Source organism: Argiope bruennichi, chromosome 9 (genome assembly GCF_947563725.1).
Source record: "Argiope bruennichi chromosome 9, qqArgBrue1.1, whole genome shotgun sequence".
In the NCBI taxonomy this organism is placed as follows: Eukaryota; Metazoa; Arthropoda; class Arachnida; order Araneae; family Araneidae; genus Argiope; species Argiope bruennichi.
Genome location: NC_079159.1, coordinates 50949440 through 50971149, shown reverse-complemented (window position 1 = coordinate 50971149; position 21710 = coordinate 50949440).

Sequence of the window (21710 nt, the reverse complement as noted above, 5' to 3'; positions counted from 1 at the left end):
ATAATACTGGTTAGAGAATGTCGAAAACTTATTATAGAAAGTCCAAAACAATATATGAAACGATTAAAGATTTTACATATCTGCTAAGCCTTCTATAGAGTGCCAAATGTCAAACCGTCAAAGTATGAAATATATTTTCAATTAAAAAAAAAGAGACTATTTCAATAAACATGGTGCTTGCCAGTTTGTCCATCTGTAAAAAAAGGCTGAAGAAAGGCGACCTATATTAGAAAATTGTGAACTTGTATAAATTTTGCACCGAATTCATCAATAGGAAGAGATGCTTTTCTTAAACACGTAATCCATTTTTTCCTCCCACTATACAATGAAACTAAGCAGAAAATGTTATATTTTCAAAGATTATTTTATGATCTCGTTCAATAAAAATATTATACATATTTTATTTTATGAATTTATTTACTTTTGCATTATAACTCATTTTAAAGAAAGTATCATGGAAATATTTAATTACTGTATTTATTATTATATATTATCCCTGATTTGAGCGTAATATGAAATACATATAATTTTGTGTAATTGTTTTGCTTAGGATTAAATAAATTTTTCAATAAAAATATGGAGATCAGGAAAAAAAAGCACGATAATAATATTGACATCATTAAATTCTTTTTAATTCTAAAATATAGAAAGCATTTATTAGGAAATTAGGGAAATATTTTTACTATTAATTTTAAAAGTTATGGTCACAAAATTAAGATGGAAAAATTGTAACAGCGCATCAAAGATTTTTTTTTTTTTTTTGCACATTTTTAAACCATATTTACTGATGCCACCCTCAAACATTTCGTTACATAATAAATATATAAAATTATCTTGAGTGTGACTTACTCTGTATGTGGAAATATTCAATAATATTTCTAATTTATGAATTGGTTTTGAATAATTATTGTAATTATAACCATTAATAAACCATTGGTTTTGAATGGGTGCAATAAGAGGAAATACACTGATAGTAAATAAGATATTAAAGAGAACGAATTTATGATGTTCCGAAGCAGATAATTTTAGACTAATACTTTGAAGGTGAAATAATGAATATTATCTAATAAATTAAATGTTACATTTCATGGAATCAATTCTGATTCTTTTTATCACACTAAGATAAGACATTTCTTCCAATAAATTCTCATAACCGAAATTTCCTCTCTGTAATTTTCTCCCTCGTCTGTAAAAATTTGCAAATAAAATTACTACTTTCGTGACAAATATTAAACATTAGCAGCTTTGCAAAACAGTTCAACCATCCTTGACGTTTGGACATGGACATTAAAAATTTCAATACCCCCGCAGTAATTTGAAACACAGAAAGCTGAGCTAATTAGGTGGCGTGTTAATTTTTCGATCCAACGCACGGTAACTTAATTACACGAATCATAAAATACTTGGAAGATTCTTCCCCCCCCCCCTTACAAAGATGAGTACTGGGGTTCTCCCTCCCCCCTTTTTTTCTTTTCTTTATTATTACTTGCATTTGAAGCCCGTTGGCGAAGATTTTCCAAAGAAAACGATCACCCTAACTGGTTTTTGATGGTGGCTTTTAGTCATTATTCAAACGATGGTGGTAGCTTCTGAAAAGCGGAAGTGCGTCATTAAATTTTGAAGAGACGGTGCCCTAACCTTCCATCCCCTGGAGAAAACTGCCTTTTTAAGGAAAACTTTTAAATGAAAACGTCATGCAAGCAGGAGGAATGGTTATGTCAGAGTAGAGTGGGTGCTTATTCCATTTGTAAAAGGAGAGACAGTGTGTACGGGGGGAAATTTCCATTAGTTCTGTTGAAAAGTGAAAGATTTTTTTCCTTACTTTTTTTTTTGAATCAAAAGAAGATGATAAGGTAGATTATGGAAAGAATCATGGTATTTTCAGAAAATCTCGTGCAATTTCTTTTCACAATTGGTCTGATTAGCGAACATTTTGAGGTATATTCTTTTTTAATGATGTTGGCAAGATGTTTTTCAGAAAATAGTGTTCTTTGTAATTCTTATCAATTACCTTGCATGTTTCCAGAATTCAACTCACGACATGTTAAAGTCGATCATTATGTAGGCATAAGTTTTTAGTCTAACAAAAACATCCTCAAAAGTTTCAGAAAGATTTCGTTTCTCAGAAGTAACCATTTATTATGTAACATCTCTAATTAGAGACAAAATAACTGCTAGAAGAATATTTCACTGAATCTTTTCTGTTTTTGTGACGGTATTCTGAATTTATTTTTATTCTGAACAGCTATTAGATGGTACAAATAGCTATCCCGAACGATTTTAGTTTATTTGAATTAAATTACAAAAGCAAACGATTTTATAAAAAATTTAAGCTGAGCGCGTCAATTTTATTAACGCAAACGAAGTTTTTTTTATTTTCATAATATTTTTTGAAGTAAAATTTGTATTACTCTTTTGATAAAAAATATTATTTGTTCCTCGTTGTTATATTGTGTTATTTTATTTCGCTTATCTTTACAAAAATGCACATTTATTTATGTTATTTATGTTTATTGCTGAAAGCATTTTTGATGAAATCATATTTTCTCAGTTAGGAAATATGATATGAAAGTTGTGTGAAGAAGAACGAAATAAGATTCTTAGTTTCAGAAAATGTGGCTTGTATTCCATAGAAATTGCAACACGATTAAGATGCTCAAAAATTATTTTAAATCGCCTTCTTGAAAGATACTGACTATTATCCTATATATAAAGAATCTAGTAGAAAACCGTCCCAATTTAATCGATAAAAAGACCATAATTAACCGATACTTTTCCTAACATCAATCTTCTGCTCAAATTAAAAAGGAATTGGAACTATCTTGCTTTGTGTATAATGTACTATAAAAATCATCACATGTAAAAATGAGAAAACAGCTTCCACTCACAAAACTACAAATGATTAATCGCATAGAATATGGAAGACAGCATATTTTCCTTGGAAATAAATGAAATGTAATCTTCTCAGACGAAAAGAAATTGAATTTGAACGCTTTCGATATTATTGGCATGGTTTATATCGTGAAGGAACAGTGTTTTCTAAATATCGGTTCAGCGTTGGTAGTGTTAGGGTTTGGGGTGAACCCCAACAGAAAATATGAGGGGCGTAATGACTAATGATATTTATGCAGGGGGCGTTGGACTATAAGACTTATGGGCTTTATGATGTCTGGATTGGTGGATATCAGACACAAAAAAAAGGACAAATTTTTGACTAATTAACTGTTTTGTGAGCCAAATTTGTAACTAGCCCTATTTTATTTTCCGATTTTCCTTTTGTATAAAAGTTAAATATGGGTTAAACTGTCATAAATTAAAATGAAATAGTATTCACAATAACTTCAAATATTGCATTTATTTATGTTCTTATTGTTTTAAAAATACTCTACAATAAATAGTTTAAAATTTACAAATATTTTTCCGCTGGTCTTGTCTTTTTTTTTTTCCACCACTATACGGATGGTATTAGATTTGGGCATGACATACTTGCTGCTCTAGGCATGACATACTGCCAATGTCTCGCTTTTTATATAGTGATCAATTAAGGTCCACAAACATTTTCAAATCAATGATTCATTTTAGCTTACTTTTCACTTTCTCGTTTACGAAGTATAAAAATTGTGAAAAAGTTCGAGCTCCAAATTTTGACGAATCTACGTTTAGATCTCTTTGAGTACGAAAAACGCATTTTTGGAAAATGTCTGCCTGTGACAAAGATAACTCAAAAACGCTTTGAGCTAGACAGATGGAATTTGGTATATTGGCTTACAACTAAATTTGTAGAATTCTATCAAATTTTGAACAAAATCCGTTCAAATATGTGTTTTGATAACCAAAAAACGGTTAAAGTTAGAGAGATGAAATTCGGTACACAGATTTAATATAGTTAGTATAGACGTCTACCAACATTTGAGAGAAATTCAACAAGGGGTTGACCATCTGTAGTCTGTACTTTCAGTAGCATATAAACGCAGTGACTTAAATATACCGAATTTGGTATGGGAATTTGCGATTACAAGTGTACTTTTTTGAGCCAAATTTTTTTCCCAGTCTGTTGGGAAGAACTCACCTAAAACCCAAATTCGATTTTTGGATACTTTTGATCTCATGCCAGATATTAATCGCCAAAATTCTCGCCAAAGATCACATGATAGATTCAGTAATAATGTTAAATTTACGCCAAAGGTTATTATGTAGTATATATTGTACGCCAATGCCATGCAAGGCATTTACTGGGATAATATTTTTATAAGAGTGAATGCGAGAAAGTTTTGGGAAGATCATTCATTCTAATTTATTTCAGTAATCTTGTAAGAATGTATATTTTATTGATTGATTTATTAGGATTCGAAACTCTATATTTGTACCCAATATTAAATAAACAGGGACTTAGAATTTGTAAATATAGTAATAAATTAGTAAATAGAATGAAACAGATAAGAATGTGACCATTTATATTTTGACAAAATATTATTATCTTAATGTTTTAAAATTCTTAGAATTTGTATTTTGCTACTGTACCTAGTGCCGTACTGCCATGACCCCACTTTTAATATAGTAGCCAATTAAATTTCCTAAACTCTTTCAAATTAATGACACATTTTAGATTACTTTTTTATTTTAATAATCTTGTAAGAATGTTTATTTTATTGATTCTTTTATTATGACTCGTGACCGTACGGCATCTATATTTGTAACGAATATTAAATAAACAAGGGCTTAGAATTTATAAATACTTTAATAAATAAGTGAATGAAATGAAACGTATCCGAATATGACCATTTATACCTTGACAAAATATTATTATCCTAATGTTTTAAAATTCTTAGAATTTTTATTTTTTACCAGCATATTTATTTAAAAATTTGGCTAATGATATCTTTTTAATAGAACTGCCTGCTTTCCCTTTTCCCTCTTTTCAACCTAGTTCACCTGTTCTCTTTTTATTCGGAAATCCGCTGGACGGACAGCTAACAGGCGTAATCGAATTTTTCTCTACACTCAGCGAAGCTTAAATCGCTGACATTCATCAAAATCTTGAAGTGGAATTTTCCGTCGATTACCATACTTTCTCTACGCATACTTTGCAAACGAGGAAGTATAAGAGAGGAAGGACCCTAACTGAAAAACCGCCCGCACCTACGCAGAACCTGTAATTTTCCGGATCTGCCGCCTTCACGCAAGCCGCGACTGTCTGGGGAAGAAACGGTACGGACCATAAAGCATACACGTGTGGCGGACGGGGGGCTATATTTAGGTTACTTAACGGAACGCTTTTAAGATGAGGTGAATACTTACCACAAAACGATACTGCCGTCTTCTGTTCTAACGGTTCTTGGAGATAGCGAAAAGCGACAGATAACAAGCGAAAAAAAGATGGGACATTATAACAAAGCGGTGGGAAGGCTGTCGTGATGTATTTCCCTCGGGTCGTGCCATGAGCGCGCTTTATTAATGTTAATGTCATCTATGCCCAGTGAATTATGGAATGGAGTTAAGACGGTACCATTTGGAGAGGAAAGTGTGGAAGATTTGCAGTCTTCCAAGTGCTTTTCATTAAGGCTGGGTCTGTCCTATTAATGATTCTATTTATTATGATTTTGGGTCAACAGCTTTTAATTCTTCTAACCTCTTACGACGGATTGAGATGCAAAATGAAGTTTTTATTTTAAATCGGAGTTGTTCTATATAATTTTAGTCTAAATACTCGCAGTTTTTTTTTTTTAAATATGTGGTAACTAATTTTTCATACAAGATTTAAATTCTGCCTTTTGTATAGAATTTTGTTCAAAACATATCTCCTTTTTCACTGAATATTAAAACATATTTGGAACGACTTACATGTATTCATTTATCTTTGATAACCATATGCTCCCGTTTCTCTTTCTTCTCTCTATACATCTAATTGTTTTGTTATAATAGTCTTGCGGTGCAAAAAAATTAAACTTTAACGTGAATAAACTGAATATTTTTGTGTTTAATCAGATATCTGATGTTCAATGAAAGTCTTAACCTTATAAAATGAAAAAAACTGTGCATATAAATATGAATCATCTTTGTTGTTGTTTTTTTAACTGGACATGAAAAATAAGAAAGCAGGTTAGACCACTTAAGGGAATAAACCGAAACAATATCTTAAGAGTGCAAGGTTTCCAAGCTCAATTTGGGAAGATTATTTTACAGCTTCCAATAATCCAAGCATTATAGCTAGTAGATTATATTACCCGATTAATAAAACATTGCTCTTAATAATCTTTAGAATAAGATAGATGAGGTAATAAGTGGAAAACTGAGCTATGGTCTTATAAATAAGAGGCAAGCGGGAGGGAGGGTGAACTGCCTTTGATTAAACCATAAAGAAAACCGCAAGTACCTCTCAGTTTCCTTGAGGTGAGGAAGTGTTAAACACCACGGTACCCGTGTTGTTGAAATTGATAAAGATCTCTTAACAAGCATATGACAACCAATAGAATGTACTTATCGTATATAAATGCGCTATTACAGACACATCTTCATCCAAATAAGATCTCTCTCAGAATGCAGTACAGAATAAAAATAAAACTTACGGAAGCTATAATAATTTCCTTAGATATTACCATGAATGTTATAATGGCATTTAATTCATTTTTTATAATTATTATTGTCGTTATCTATATATTTGAGGTACCCACATTATTCAGCGATTGTTCAGCATTTAAATAAGGAAAACTCATGAAAGAAAAGAGAGGGATAAATGATTTTTTTTAATGATTTTTGAGTAGTATTGTGGTTAATTAATCGACAATGATGGACCACTCGAAGATTATGTTCGTTACCTATATTGTCCTGAAATGATTAGAAGATTTTAATAATTGATATTCTCTAAGCGCCAAATGTAGGGAGAATTATAAAATCAATTTATGGTATCTATATTAACAATTAGCGAATAATTGCGTAACAACATAATCCTTTGAAAAACATTGTATATTAACTATATTGTTCATAAACAAATCAGGATTTGTAACTTATGGCACCTGCACAAGCCCGTTGACGAAGTCAGCGATTTAAGCCGAGTTTGTGCAGTAGCTTCTGAGGGTAAAAGCTTCTGAGCACCCGAGAGCGAAAGTCTGACTTCTAGCTCATATGAAAATGACACTCACACACTCGCCTGCTCAACCCCTTTTATTACAGGGGGGGGACTCTTTCACACACCTCAGAGATAGAACACAGGGTAAAGAACAACCAAGCCCGAACCAGGTCTCGAATGCGGGATGCTCAGATCACGGGAAAGACGCGCTATCCCTAGGCCATGATGGCGGCAAATAAATCATTAATTCACTAATTAAATTTTTTTATTGGAATTTGGAAAATTCCTCCTAGGAGACAGCAAAATGATTTAAAAAGATATATGATTTCATAGAGTTCATTTACCTATAGTGAAAATAATACAAATTTCTTGCTGAGTTTTTAAAATGAACATTGTTTTTGACATTCCATTCTTTAATATTATATTAGCCGCTTTTGACGACCCCTTGGTTCACCAAGAAACTGGTTGTATTGGTTTCATTTAAATATCGCACGAATGACTTGGTGTTCATTATTTCCTTAATGAAATATTCGAAAGTATTTAATTATGATAGAAAATAAAATCCTACTTTCATTTATTATATTTATTCTATTTAATCTGACATCACTCTTTTTAACGGCTCTCATAATATTATTAAAAGCTTAACTGCCAAGTTAATCTATTTTCTAATTTTCATTGTACTGTAACTTAACTATCTTATCCCTTACGTGAAATACACAGACACTAAACAGAATGCTTATTCCTTTATTTTTTAGAATAGAAAAAAATCTCAAAATTAGCGAAGAACATGAACTTTATTTGATGAACCAATGAAAATGGTTTGAATTTCAGTGCAATAATGAAATGTATCATTGAAAACTATGCAAAAAACATTTTTTATTAAACCAAAACTCAGGAAAATTTTACACGGAAATTCAGTTGAAATCATTAAAAAGATAATATCTTGAACTTCAAAAGTGTATAAGATTATTTTTATATAGTAATATTTGCAGAAGTTATCGCTAAAAAACAAAATCTCGTTTAGTCTTTAATTAATTAAAATGTTCATTTAAATTTTTTAAAAAATCGCACTGAGATGTACATTTCCGCTTTTTACATTACAAAGAATAAACATACAATATTTGAATTATATTTGATTATTCATTATTAAATGACTTGCTTTGTAGAGCGTCAGTATACATACATGCACATTTGTCTTTATTAGTAGTAAAGATATGATTTATTAATATAGCATCTGCCATACTGCTAAAACGTGCAAAAATCAAATTAAAATAAAAAAATGAAATGAAAAATATATTTCATACTGACTATACAACGTAAGTGTGATGACAAGCACAATGTTTTCTCCTGATACAGATTTTAAGCCGACAAAAATGCAGAGAATTATTTTCACTTCTATCATGACTTAACCCGTTTTAATTACATACCGATGATATCTATATATAAAAATTAGGGGTTTGCTCTTATATTTTTAAAAATCTTTTATAAAATACTAGTTCAGAGAAGTTAGTATAAAAAAATCAGGAAATGGACAGCAGAGATCAAATATAGAACGCACAGAAACGCAACGCATGTCATTGCCGGATTCTTTTTCCAGAAGATATTCAAATAATCGACTCAAATGTATAAAATCTTGCACAACGTGTAGCACAAATTGATTAAACTAAAGGATTGTGGAATATTAAAAAAAAAAAAATCGTATTTGTCAGTCACAGTTAGTTTTAAAAAAATCATTCGTTTAATATATTCTAATTAATATTTATTTGATACATAATTTAAGGAATGAGTTTTAATCAAAGAAAATTCACGTTTATATGTTAAATATCTTGAAATTAATAAATTTGCTTATGTTCTATGTTAGGAAACATTATTTTGTTGTTAGTAATAAGAATATTATTTTTATAATTTTTTCTTTTCTCAAAAGAGTGAATTCGCTTTGATTAAAAATGAATTTTATTCAAATGAAATTCATGTTCGTATAGTAAATAATGGAATTAATAAATTAGTTATGTTCTATGTTAGGAAAAATTATTTTGTTGGCAGAAATAAGAATATTTTTTTAATAATTTCTTCTATTCTCAAAAGGTTGAAATTAATTTTAAAAACACCGTTTTATAAAGATCAGCAGATTAAAAAAACAAAATTATTTATTAAATGTTCCGTAATCATATTTCATCATAAATATAAGAAAATTCCTGAACTGAAAGAGATTATTCTTTATTTTTTCACCCAAAAAAAGTTTTACCTTGCTGATGCGAAAATTTAAATACTTTACTCATCGCTCATTTTTATGAATAAATCCTCTTCTAGCTGCAAACTATTTATTTTAAAGAGCGATTTAATCTTATACTTTAAAACCTTTTTTTTTATCGCAACAAAAAATACAACACTACCTATTTAAATAATCAATATTCTGAATTTTTTAAAAGAAAGGCTGTTTCGAGCGTTTTTTGGCTCAAATGCTGTCTAGTAATTTTAATAATAAACGAGAGAGTTAGAAAGTTAGAGTTAGAGAGTTAGAGTTTTTTTAAAGAAAGAAATGTGAAGAAAAATCGGCTGTGTTAAATTTCATACTTGCTTTAATTATTATCAGGATTATATTTAATAATAAGCGAATCTAAGATAATTGCTATTTTTAACTGTGTCAGATTATAATCGATTAAAAAAAATAAATGATAAAAATAATATTATTCTATAGAATAATAAAAAGGAAAAAGAGAAACAAATATTTTTTTTAAGTTTTTATTTTTATTTAAGAAAAGATTTAAAGGTTACATAATGAAGTTTTAACTAGTTTTTACATTTTTTAAAATCTCAGATGATAATTTTAGTATGAGGTAAAAATAATTTTCTCGGAGAAAAGAAATTGGAATTTTTAAAACTTTAGTATATTGCAGATAAATTTAACCGAATAAAAAATTATTTTTGAAAGGCTGTTATTATTTTAAAAATTTGTATTTTTTCAAAAATGAAAATTAACATAGGTTTTATGTTTAAGAAGGGAAAAAAAAAAAAAAAAAGAAGAAATTACTTACATATGAATGAATTTTTTAAGAGTTTTTATTTATTTATTTATTTTGTATAATATTTAGAATAGAAGATTTTTAAACAATTGTTTTTAAAATGTAATAAATAAATAAAAATAAAATAATAAAATAATTATGCATTATCGATGGAGGATATAAAAAAAAACTAAGTTGTTATAATACATTCTATTCATTTATTTATATGCTTATATAGTTAAATTTCGATACATAATTAAATAGAACGAAAAACAACTCGTCACCAAATTCTATAAACTTCTATTCATCAAGATTATGATATTGTTTAAAATCTGAAAGCATGAATCAAAGTGAATGCACATTTTAAGTATCTGAAATATAAAATTGCGAGTTTTAGCTTATAAACAAGCTGGCGTAATAGCTGCAAATCGTGTCTAGGGACAAGAATGGATCAAAAATCATTCAAAATGCTCTACAGGTCAGAATATTCAATCTAGTACTATTAAGTTTGGCCTGTAGTAGGTACTAATTAAAATTGTAATTTGATTTTTAATTAAAAATTATTCGAAATTTCAACATTTTTTTCAGATTAACATATATTGCATTATATATTTACTACTACATTTTTATATATAGTATATCCAGAATTCAAAATTTTTATGACACTTAAAAAAATTTTAAAAAATAAAATTTTCAGCGATATTAATATTTTTTTCATGCTTAATTTTAATAAAATTTTGATTATATTTCTAAGGTATATTTTGAAATAACAATTTTCTTCGTTTCAGTATGTGGATATACATTCATTGTGAAAATACTGAATACATTTTTTTCTATGTATGTTATCGTGGTAATAAATTAAGAGTATTTTTTTAAATAAAATAAATACTCCTGTTGGCCTCTGTCCTTTTATAAACATTTTATTCACGTATTTTTGAATAAAATGCACGAATTAGTGAATTTTTGAATAAATTCACTGCTTTATTAAAAAAAACAATAAACTTTTTAAATTTTTAACTAAATTTTTTCTCTTATTTTAATTAATTTTTGATGCCTTTTTTTAGGAATATTCTACAACTATATTTTTCATCATTTCCATTGCTACATTTACACTCAAGCTAAATGCCACAGTATTAGATGATTTTTTTTTAATTTGCACTTCACTGTGGTTATATCATGAAGAGTAAATTTTAAAAATATATACATAGACGAATCAAGAATAAAATATTATCATGTTGGAATTATAAACTGGAATCTTCTACAAAATATTTTTGCACAAGTAGAAGTTTTACAGCCACTATATCATATTTTAAGAAAAGAGATTTCAAAAATGATTAAAGATATCTGAAAAGTGCTACTGAATTCTATATAGAGATTCCTTTCCAGTTCAGTAACAATATAAATAATTTCTTTTAATTCTTAGCAGAACAATGAAAAAAGTCATTTATAAAAGTGACATTTAATTATAAAAAATATTTAGTTACAGTTTTTAACTATTAAACGCTGTTAAAACATATGACGAAAAAAGGAAAAGAAAAAAGTTTCATTTGTCTGTGCAATACTAGAAATTACAAAACTATGCAGCGGAAACCGCATCTAATAGTTAAGAAATATCCTTGAAATGTGTGACACATATAATGTACCGCAAAACCATTTGCTCAACCATTCAGCCTGGTTTTGAAACTTTGTTACATTCTTGAGCGAATTACTCATCAGATGAGAGCTCTGTTATTGTCATGAAATACAGTTTTTGCTATAAACACAACAAATTTTATTTACCGAAAGGCAAATGTTACGCGTCAGTGAATGGGGAAAAAATGAAATGATTAAATAAGATGTCAAGGATATAAAAATCAGTGGGGATGTTTCTTCATTAATTTCTATGTATTTTGAGATGTATATATTTATATGTATTCTATGTATTATTAAATTTCTATGTATTTATTATATGAATTTCATGATATGTTTCCATAGTATAATTTGTTTTGAAGTTTCGTCGTGTGCTGAATAGCATCGAATAAACATCTTGGAACTCGTACTTACGACCGAATGGGTTAAAAATTTGAAATAGATTTACAATCTGATGTCAAAAGTATTTTCTACCTTGTTTCGCTTTTACATTATTTCGTTCGCATGCAAACGAACAGAATTCTGAAAGGCAACCAATCCAATACTGGTTTGGGTACAAAATGTGGCGCAGTTTGAACATTTTAGAGATAAAATCGTGTACTAAATATCCCCCGTTTCCGCTCATTGCGCACGTTCATGCGCATATGGACATACAAACCATCTTTTTTTTTTTTTTTTTTTTTTTTTTGGCAGATTGTATCCAAAATTTGGTGAAAAGTTACAATTTTGGACGGACATGTTTCAATCGTCGCGTTTTTAAGTTACATAAGTCCAACAATGACATAAGGCATAATGAATATAAGCATAGACATAAGACAGACTTATGTATGTCCATGTTTTAACATAGACATAAGAGACATAATTCCAAACTTTTTTTTCGAAAATAGGAAGGTCTGAAATGTGTAAATTCACTCATATTTTGGGATTAATTTTGTTGAATGACTAAAATTTCTTGAACCCCTTATCTAGTTTATCCGTACGCCATACGTATGTAGCATGCATCCATTGATTTATCGTATTTTTACACTTTTAAACACTATTCATATATATATTATTCATATTCAAGGCAAAAATGATATTGGATGCGTAAATACTCAAATATTCTGGGGGGGGGGGGGATGCTCATTTCAATGAAACTGACAAAACATTCCCATAATGGGTCTAAAAGTTTGTTAAATAGTCTAGAAAAAAACCAGTAAATAAACCAGTTCAGTGTTTAATTTGTCGCATGCGAAGTTTGAACCGTAGTAAAAATGGTGGAACGAAAGCTATTGTTTCAAACTTCAAAAGTATTATGTTAAAATATGTTGCCAAAAAGAGAATACAAAATTGTGGGAAAGGAATTATTTTTGATTATCTTTGACATATTTTACAGCTGATTAATTTAAGAGTTAAGTTTCAATTTGATAATAACTACCTAATCTTGAATTTCACTGACATCGTTTTTTTTTTTTTTTTAAATGATGAGGTTGATAGAAATCAAATTCGACGAATTTATGTTTGCGCGTTATAACACAAAACTCTCTTTTGACAATTTCAATTCTTTTTACAAACTCCTTTTCCAGTATTAACATGAATAATATTTAATTACAGATTGAACAGTTTTATTTTATAATTTTAAACACGTCATATTATAGTGATTGCACTAAATTCATTTGTTTGGCTTGTAATATTAACTGAAGCTTCTTTCTGGAGAAGAATTTTTTAAAAAAAAAAATCGTGTTTTCAATTTATTTTCTGGTGTTGATTAATTTACGGTTAAATAACATATACTGGCATCTTCCATCTCAAACTATTGTCAGGAATTTAAGCAAATCTGAATACAATTTAAGTTCTTTATAAACCAATTATCTTCAAGATACTAAAAACCTACATAGTATCGATTATGAATGAATTTCTAACACGACCAAATATAGAATATAGAACCAATTTTCGAATAAAATTTCTCTGTTTTTTTCTTTTTCTTGATTATATGTCACCAATTCAGTTTGAAAATTTTTAAAGAATGTTAAAGTAGATTTAATTAAAAAATAATTTTAAAAATTTCTTGCTACTTTTAATGTGCACAGAATATGATTATCTTATTATAGCGAACAACAATAGTTCATTACACATTTCACTATTTTTCTTTTCCTGTACACGAACGAAAGTTATGACCTAAATGTAAATCATAATTTAAACAGACATGCCAAATCCCCAAGAATTATCCCAGATTTTTCATTCCATGTCCCAGTTGGGCCTTTTATCCTTTTATTCAATACTTAGAATATCATGGATAAATTTATCTGGTTGAATTTGGTAGCTTACGTTAAACTTATATCTTCTATTACAGGTCATTCTATGTTTATTAGAACAATTAAAATTATATTTTAGTGCTCTATTATATTTTAGCGCTCTATTACAAATTATTTTTCTCAAATATAACAAAATAGATGTAAATAATAACATTACCGAAAATTTATTAGGTCGTTTCTTAAAAATCTTCTAACATATGTTATTGACTTCCTTTGGTTCACGTGTGGGATTTCACATTTGATTGAATAAGGGGGTGGGGCATGCGTTGTCTGACTGCAATTGCATTAATTTCGAGCATTTGCCTGCAATCTGATCTTAGCAAAAATCTTGTGCAACTCCGGTTTCAAGACAACTGCGCTAACAACGCGCTTCCATTGCAGAATGTGGCTCAAAATGCATCCTTGCGTCACACGTCAAGCGCATACTCAACGCCTACGAACGGGAAAATGACGTCAAACAGGCGCGCTTTGGATGTGAAAGAGAACAAAGAAATAGTATGGCGGTGGAACCAATTCAGTATAGCTTCTTTTCTACTTTTTCTATTACTCAATTTTCAGAATTTTTTTTTAAAATTTCACTTTTTGTTAAGATCGCAGATTGTATTAGTATAGTTATGTTCTAATTAATATGCTAAGGATAAAAATTATTATTTATAGCAAATGGGAGGTTACGTAAGAGATTCCAAGATATTATAGTTAACTGAAACTTTAAAAAAAAATTGTTTTTTTTTAAAATATTCTCCTATTTATTATAAAACCATGTTAAAATAACTCGTTTAAATACACTTTTCGAACAACATAGACAATGGATTGTTTTCATAATATTGCCATCTTTCCTTCATAAAAATCTTAAACAAATCGTTTGCTATGACATATTTAATTTTAATAATACTGACTTATAATTAAAATCGTTTTGCTATGGCACATTTAATTTTCGTAATATAAACTTGTAATTAAAATTGTTTGCAGAGGTGTAACTAATGTGTAAAATAATAAATAAATAGTTTGCGATAGATTTGTTGCATTGTGCAAAATTAATATTTGAATAATTAAATCATTTGAAATTGCAATATAAAACATTCAACTTTTAAACAGAATAAATATTATTTTTGCTGCTTCAGATTATTTTTGCTGGAAATGCGTTTTAAACGGCAAGAAATAGATATGATTGTTTCTTTGGGAATTAAAATTTGCAATTTTGAAATAAAAAGAAGTTTATGAATTTAACGCATTCAAATAAGAATATAAATGTTTTATAACCTGTCTAGAAAAGTTAATTATAGTTAATCCTTGTAGTATCATTGAATAAATTGAATTTAGTTTAATCTTTAGGGCTTTTACATTTTCAACTTATTTAATATATAAACAGTTCAGAAAATCATTCTTTCATTGTCGTATATATTCAGTCTCATTGTTGTGCAACAATTTTATAATTCAAAATAAATTTTGAAATACCATTTTGAAACAATGAATGTTGTCTCTCTAATTTACATTTTTAGAGTTAAATTAAAATAAACATTTTATTCTTTCATGGCAGATTTAATAAGAATGTAGCTTACGTTTCCAAGAACAATAAGACTTTCGTTTCTTTTTGGGTATAAACCATGTAAAGGATAAGTTAATTTATACCAAACGATTTTTTAAATATCTTAAGAAATTTTAATTAAAAAGGAAATGACGGTGAAAGAGAATTCTGAAAGATTCAGATTTCTAAACACATCCAATATAAAATGTATTTTCATAATAAGGAGTATGAATAAAAAGAATTTTTGCATTGTGGAAAGTCATCAGTGTTTGTTTTTTCTTTTTTTCTTTGCAAAAGCTTTCTGAGAATGAACGAGAAAAGTAGACAATGATTCATTTTAAAAGCTATTATTTAATTTACTAAAGAACACAGAAGTTAGAAAATGAAAAGAATAATTTTTTACAATTTGTTGAGAATGGAAATCAGTTATAATCATAAACAACACATTTATTTTTTTAAATTGTTATTTTGAAAACGATTTGCTTGAATTCATTTCTTTATTTATTTTAGTCATATTAGAGTCAGCTCATATTCCCTTTCTCTTAATAATAGCAAGTAAATTTGGTCAAAAATTTGAATAAACAGGACATATCAAGTTTATTAACATCAAAATAGTTATATCAATAATTTTATTCTTCTTTAAAATTTGCAAGTCTACTACTGTTTCTTTGCGTCTGTTGCTAAAACGTTTGTAATGCATTGTAATATAAAGGCGAGTGAAGCTATATTTAAATATAGATACAATTTAGAAGGCGTGCAAGAACTTAAATATTTGGGCTCGTCCAGCTACAGATAACATTTTGATGGGAAAAAAAAAACAAATTTGTAAAATGATATGCTATGTTTTGACATAATAGCAAGCAAGTTCATTCACCTAATTTAAATCGAATCTGACGGGCTTGACAATAAGTAAATACACACAAAAAAAGCGATTTGCAAACAATGAGACGCATTATAAAACTCAAGAATAAGGAGTGTTTTCTTTCGATTAAAGCCGTATTACTTTACTTTGTTTTTCACTGCTTCGCCTAAAAGTTTTTTGTTTCTGCTTTCCTCCCCCCCCCCCCTGTCCTTTAAAGACTAATGAAGAAGCTTAGTCTGCTTTATGCCATAAGTTTTTCGAATTATTTTTTGTTGCCTTAGAAACTATCTTTCAAATATATCCAAGAAAATGCGAAGTAACACTTTTGGACCTTATTCTCATATTATACTGTTTTCTTGACACTTTTCTTGATATTTTTCATATTATACTTTTTTCTTGATATTACACTTTTTCTCTTCTTTTAAGACGGGTGGAAGCTGATAAATTATATCGAAAAAAGATAACCATATAGAACGATGAATTCCAGTTCCCTTAATCAAATTGATTTGATTTAAATATCTTTTTTATTAATTGAAAGGCGTATTATTGAGTATAAAAATGATGAAATGGCTCTTAAACAAATTATAAGAAAAGTCACTATAAAATTTTCCTTTTTACCAAATAAAAAAAATCACGTGGACCTGCAAAATTTTGGAAATTAATTTTGAATATTAGAAAGTTTTTTTTTTTTTTTTTTATAAATTATTTGAATTCATTTTTTTAAAGCCTAATAGATTTTTAACACATTTTTTTTATGTTTTAAAGATGAATTTTATAATCAGTTTTTTTTTATTGACTTCCAGAATTTCAAAGCTTTGTGCACTTATATGTTGTTTGTCTTGCCAATATATTATTTTAATATTTTTATAACTTAATTATCAGTTAATTCAATTAAATTTTAACTCCTTGCGAGGGGTGACACCTGGTAACGAATTTGTCAAGAATTGATTAAAAGATTCCTCGAAATTTATAATTTTGATTTATGTATATATTTATTTTTTTGCATGCAAGAATTTTACATGCAAGATTACAAAAAGGGATATATAGCAAGCGTATGCAGATGACTGGGATTTTTAGCTAAAACATAATCATTTTTATTGCATTAAATACAATTTCATCATGTCATTTTTATCTTTTGGTTCTAATGAAATTAATCTATTTTAAGTCACAATTATATGACTAACTCTATATGACATCTAGATAACCAATTATTGCATTTTTAACCAATTGTTAGTAATATAATATGTGAATTTATCATCCAATAATTTACATTGAATTGTGTCGCCATTTTTATCTTTAGCGTTAACTTTATGAACAGGCACAAAAAAAAAGCCTGTCTGTTTGACTTCGTCTTTTAAAACACAAAATATTATTCCTGCAAGGATTTAACTATCCGCTTAAAAATTCTGAATTAATTTAAGCAAAAAATAGGAGGGAGAATACACGAAGGCAAACCTTTTAACTTTTACATCACTGTCATTTAAAAATAAAAGTATATATAAATCTTTGCTGTTTCTATTTATTGTTTGCAAAGAATATGCAACAGAGCTTAAAAAAAAAATATTTTTTTTTTTAAAGTATAAAATTTTTATTGTTTCTGTAAAAAAAAATGATGAAAATTTTTTACATTGAAATAAAAATGACTCATTAAGCAGAAAACGAGATATTATATAAGAATGAAAATAAATTAACCAAGACCTTAAATAAAAGAATAAATGATGATATACTTCAAAGGTAAAAAGACATGAAATCGTTTGTTCAGACCGTCGAAAAGTAGGTGCATATCCTATTTCTAATTCGATCGTTTTCTAGTTCGAACAGGAAGGACATGATCAATTGTTGTTGCAACAATAACCGGCGATATTTTCTTCCGGAGAAGCATTTTTACGACCCGATGATTTATTTATGCTTTTTTTCTGGGTATACCATGCTCAGTATGGAATTTCCTTACCATTTTTTTTTTATCATCGGAAAAATCTTTTATATGATGGTTGAGATCTCCGGACGTAAAAATGGAGATAAAGACTTTATTACTGTATAAATATTTGGAATCGATTGCAAGAACATAGAGTTGAAACTCATTTTGTATTTCCATTCAAATAGGTTTGAATTTTTGTGATAAAATATAAATATTTTGACATAAAGCAACATCAAGATATATCTCACGTTGTCTTGAACGTAAAATGAATTTCATATAAACGATTCAGTTTTCGAATTTCAATAAGCAAGATTGCTGTATGTATGAATCATACAACCTATGGATTATTTTTAGTCGCAATGACATTTAAAATGGTAAATATTGAAAAATAAAACTCCTTTAACATATAGTAAAAATAATTCTCGTATTTTAGAATTTTAAAAAATATTATTGTGTACAAATATGTGCTGTTCGAAATAGCCTTATTATGAAAATAATGATTTTTTAAAATTGAAAATGTGCCTTTATTCGTGCACTTAATTTTAAACAAAAAATTTCTTTGATGAAAATTTAAAGATGAAAACAAAAATCGTCAGACCTTTTAGTACTTGTAGAAATATTCTTACTAAATTTTTATATTGTTTACGCTCACTTGCAGCGCCAATTCCCCCTGGGGTGGCAAAAGAGGAAACCCCTCAGTTCATACTGAGTTCTCGTACGAGCTGGACCCAGAGATAGTTAGTTGCTCCTCTACTAAGCAGGAGACAAATACTCTGACTTATTATTGTTTACATTTCCTCTTATTAAGCGAGGGTGTGATGAAAAGTTGCAATATTTTAATGATTTATTATTTTAATTAGCATATTTGTTGAGTTTCACAATAAACTGTTTAAAAAACTACAGTCCACTACTCTTTTTATTGAGCTATAGACATATATGATGCTAATATTTTTTTAATCAAAATTATGTTTTATTTTTAGATAGATGTTTAGAATATTCCTTTTTTACAATGATCATTGTGACTTATCATTATATTTAATTATCTCCCACTTTTACGATTTTTTGTTTTGACCACCAGATTTTTCTATAAATGAGTTATTTTATGCTTTTTATCATACTAATAAAAGGGTGTCGCCAAATGGTTTTCCGGTTTTTATTATTTTCTACCATCAGTCGTAAATTTGTTTCATAATTTCAGTTTTCTTTCTTTCTCAGATAGTACCACTCATATGAAATTACATTTTAATCGAAATCATTAACCTAATTATTAATTACGTTCTGAGAGTATTAAAATATAGTTATATCATCCAGTACACATAACTATGCAATATTTTTGAACTCTAATTCATCATTAAATATATGAAAAATCAATAACAAATTCAATTTTTACAAATATGAATATAAATACAAGTGCTTGCAGGAGTGAATGTGAATATAAATACAAGTGTACTTTTAAAAAAATGAATGAATATACTACTACATTAAAACCTATATTTTTTCAATTCTCGGACCACCTGCTTAATCCAGATCTTCCCTGGCTACTCTCTGTAAAACCAAAATAAGTTCTTTGTTTGTGTAGTTTTTTTCAGGCGTTACAACATTTCCTCACTCTAATTGTCATGTTTCTTCTAAAAAAATTCTTTTTATATGCGTTATTCTGAATTTTTTTTTAAATGTTTGTTTTCATTACTTTTGGATTGTTTTAAATCAAGATCAAATGTTAATAAATTTTCATGCGATCAGCACAGTCATCAATGTGGTGTATGAATCCGTTAATCACTATACACTTTCTCAAATTATGAATTTAATTGAGTACAGCCATCCTCATAATTCATTTTCACATTGAATTCATGACAGCAGTTGCTGAAAACCCAGTTTCGTGCAAATAGAAATAGGAAATTAGATTTCTCTGGGATTAGTACTTTGAACTGTATACATGTCTTTTATTGATTATCAAAACTATGTTGCAGTGGAGTAGCAAGGAAAAATGATGCTTGGAATAAATACAATATAATTTTTTCGCACTTGATCATCGTCATTAACTTTTCAGATTTAAACAGACCTTAATCCTGGAACCACTATCGTTATGCCACTGCTCAATTAATAGACAATAGAAATATATCTTAATTACTTATATAAAAAAAAATATTAGAAAAATCTATAATAGTGCTCTATAATAGTGCTAAAATCTATATTTAGTGCTCGGCTCTGACTTTTGCGATCCTACAAAACTTATGTCTTTGAGCGTTGGAAAGTTCTCAACTTTTGAAAATTGACAGCAAGTACTAGAGTATGAACCTGTTATCACGAGGCAAAAAATTCGTTTATATAAGAGCGCAATGTATTCAAATTATAGCGGAATTTGCAGAAACTACTTAACAATAGTGCCCACCAGATATATCTGATGTCATAATCCATGAAGTTGAATCAAAAATGTAAATGATGAAAACTATATTATCTTATGGCGCCACTTCGGCAGATAGAGATTCTTTGGGAGCGACTGAACTACTATTATTAAATAAAATGACTGCAGCAATTTCCCCCAAAATCGCAACATTTTATATGCACTAAATATCTATGATTTATCATCATTTCACTATTTGATATTTGACAAAATAGGGTTATTCTCTGAACTCCATTGGGCATTATATTGACTTTTGTACACTTCATGTTAAAAAGGAAATAAGCATTTCTTTTAGATCCGTATTAGTAAAAGATATTTTTAAAGTTCTATTATGAAGTTCACATTTTTCCATTGTGCTCCTTTTTACGGAAAGATGCTTAAGAAAAGTAATTTCAGCTGCTGCAGAAGTATAACCTATTTTATCTCATATTTGCTGTCACAGAAGCTTAACCTTATCTTTCTTCAGTCATACGAAATATATCCATCAAGTAGAGATGAATTTGTTTTCGCAGAACAAAATATAATCACTTCTTATACTAAAAGAGAATGTATTTGTAAGCATGTGTAGGCGCTATAGAGAATAAATTATTTGACCAAGAGCTTGGAAATTTGGCATAGATATACTTTCGTGAAGGGAGAGTGAGGAATGAAAATGTGTCTCAAAGCGATTTTTTTTTCTTGTAATTCCTATTAAATAAAAACTACCCGAAATTTTGGCATTTCCACACGATAAATCTCAAAAATACCGCTCAAAATTGGTTTTCATACCATTTTAAAATCAAAAAATTGTTTTTTTAACTATACTAATTTAATTATCGTACAATTTTTATATGAATTTTAATAATTTTTAAAAAATATTTTTTGCACAGTTTTTAAGAATAAATTTCATTGTTGCAATGAAATTCAAACCGTTTACTTTATTTCATCAAATACTCAATACTTATTAGTTTCCGGTACTCAAATTTGAGGAAGAAGATTCTTCTATTTACTTCCATAGTTCACAGGAGGAA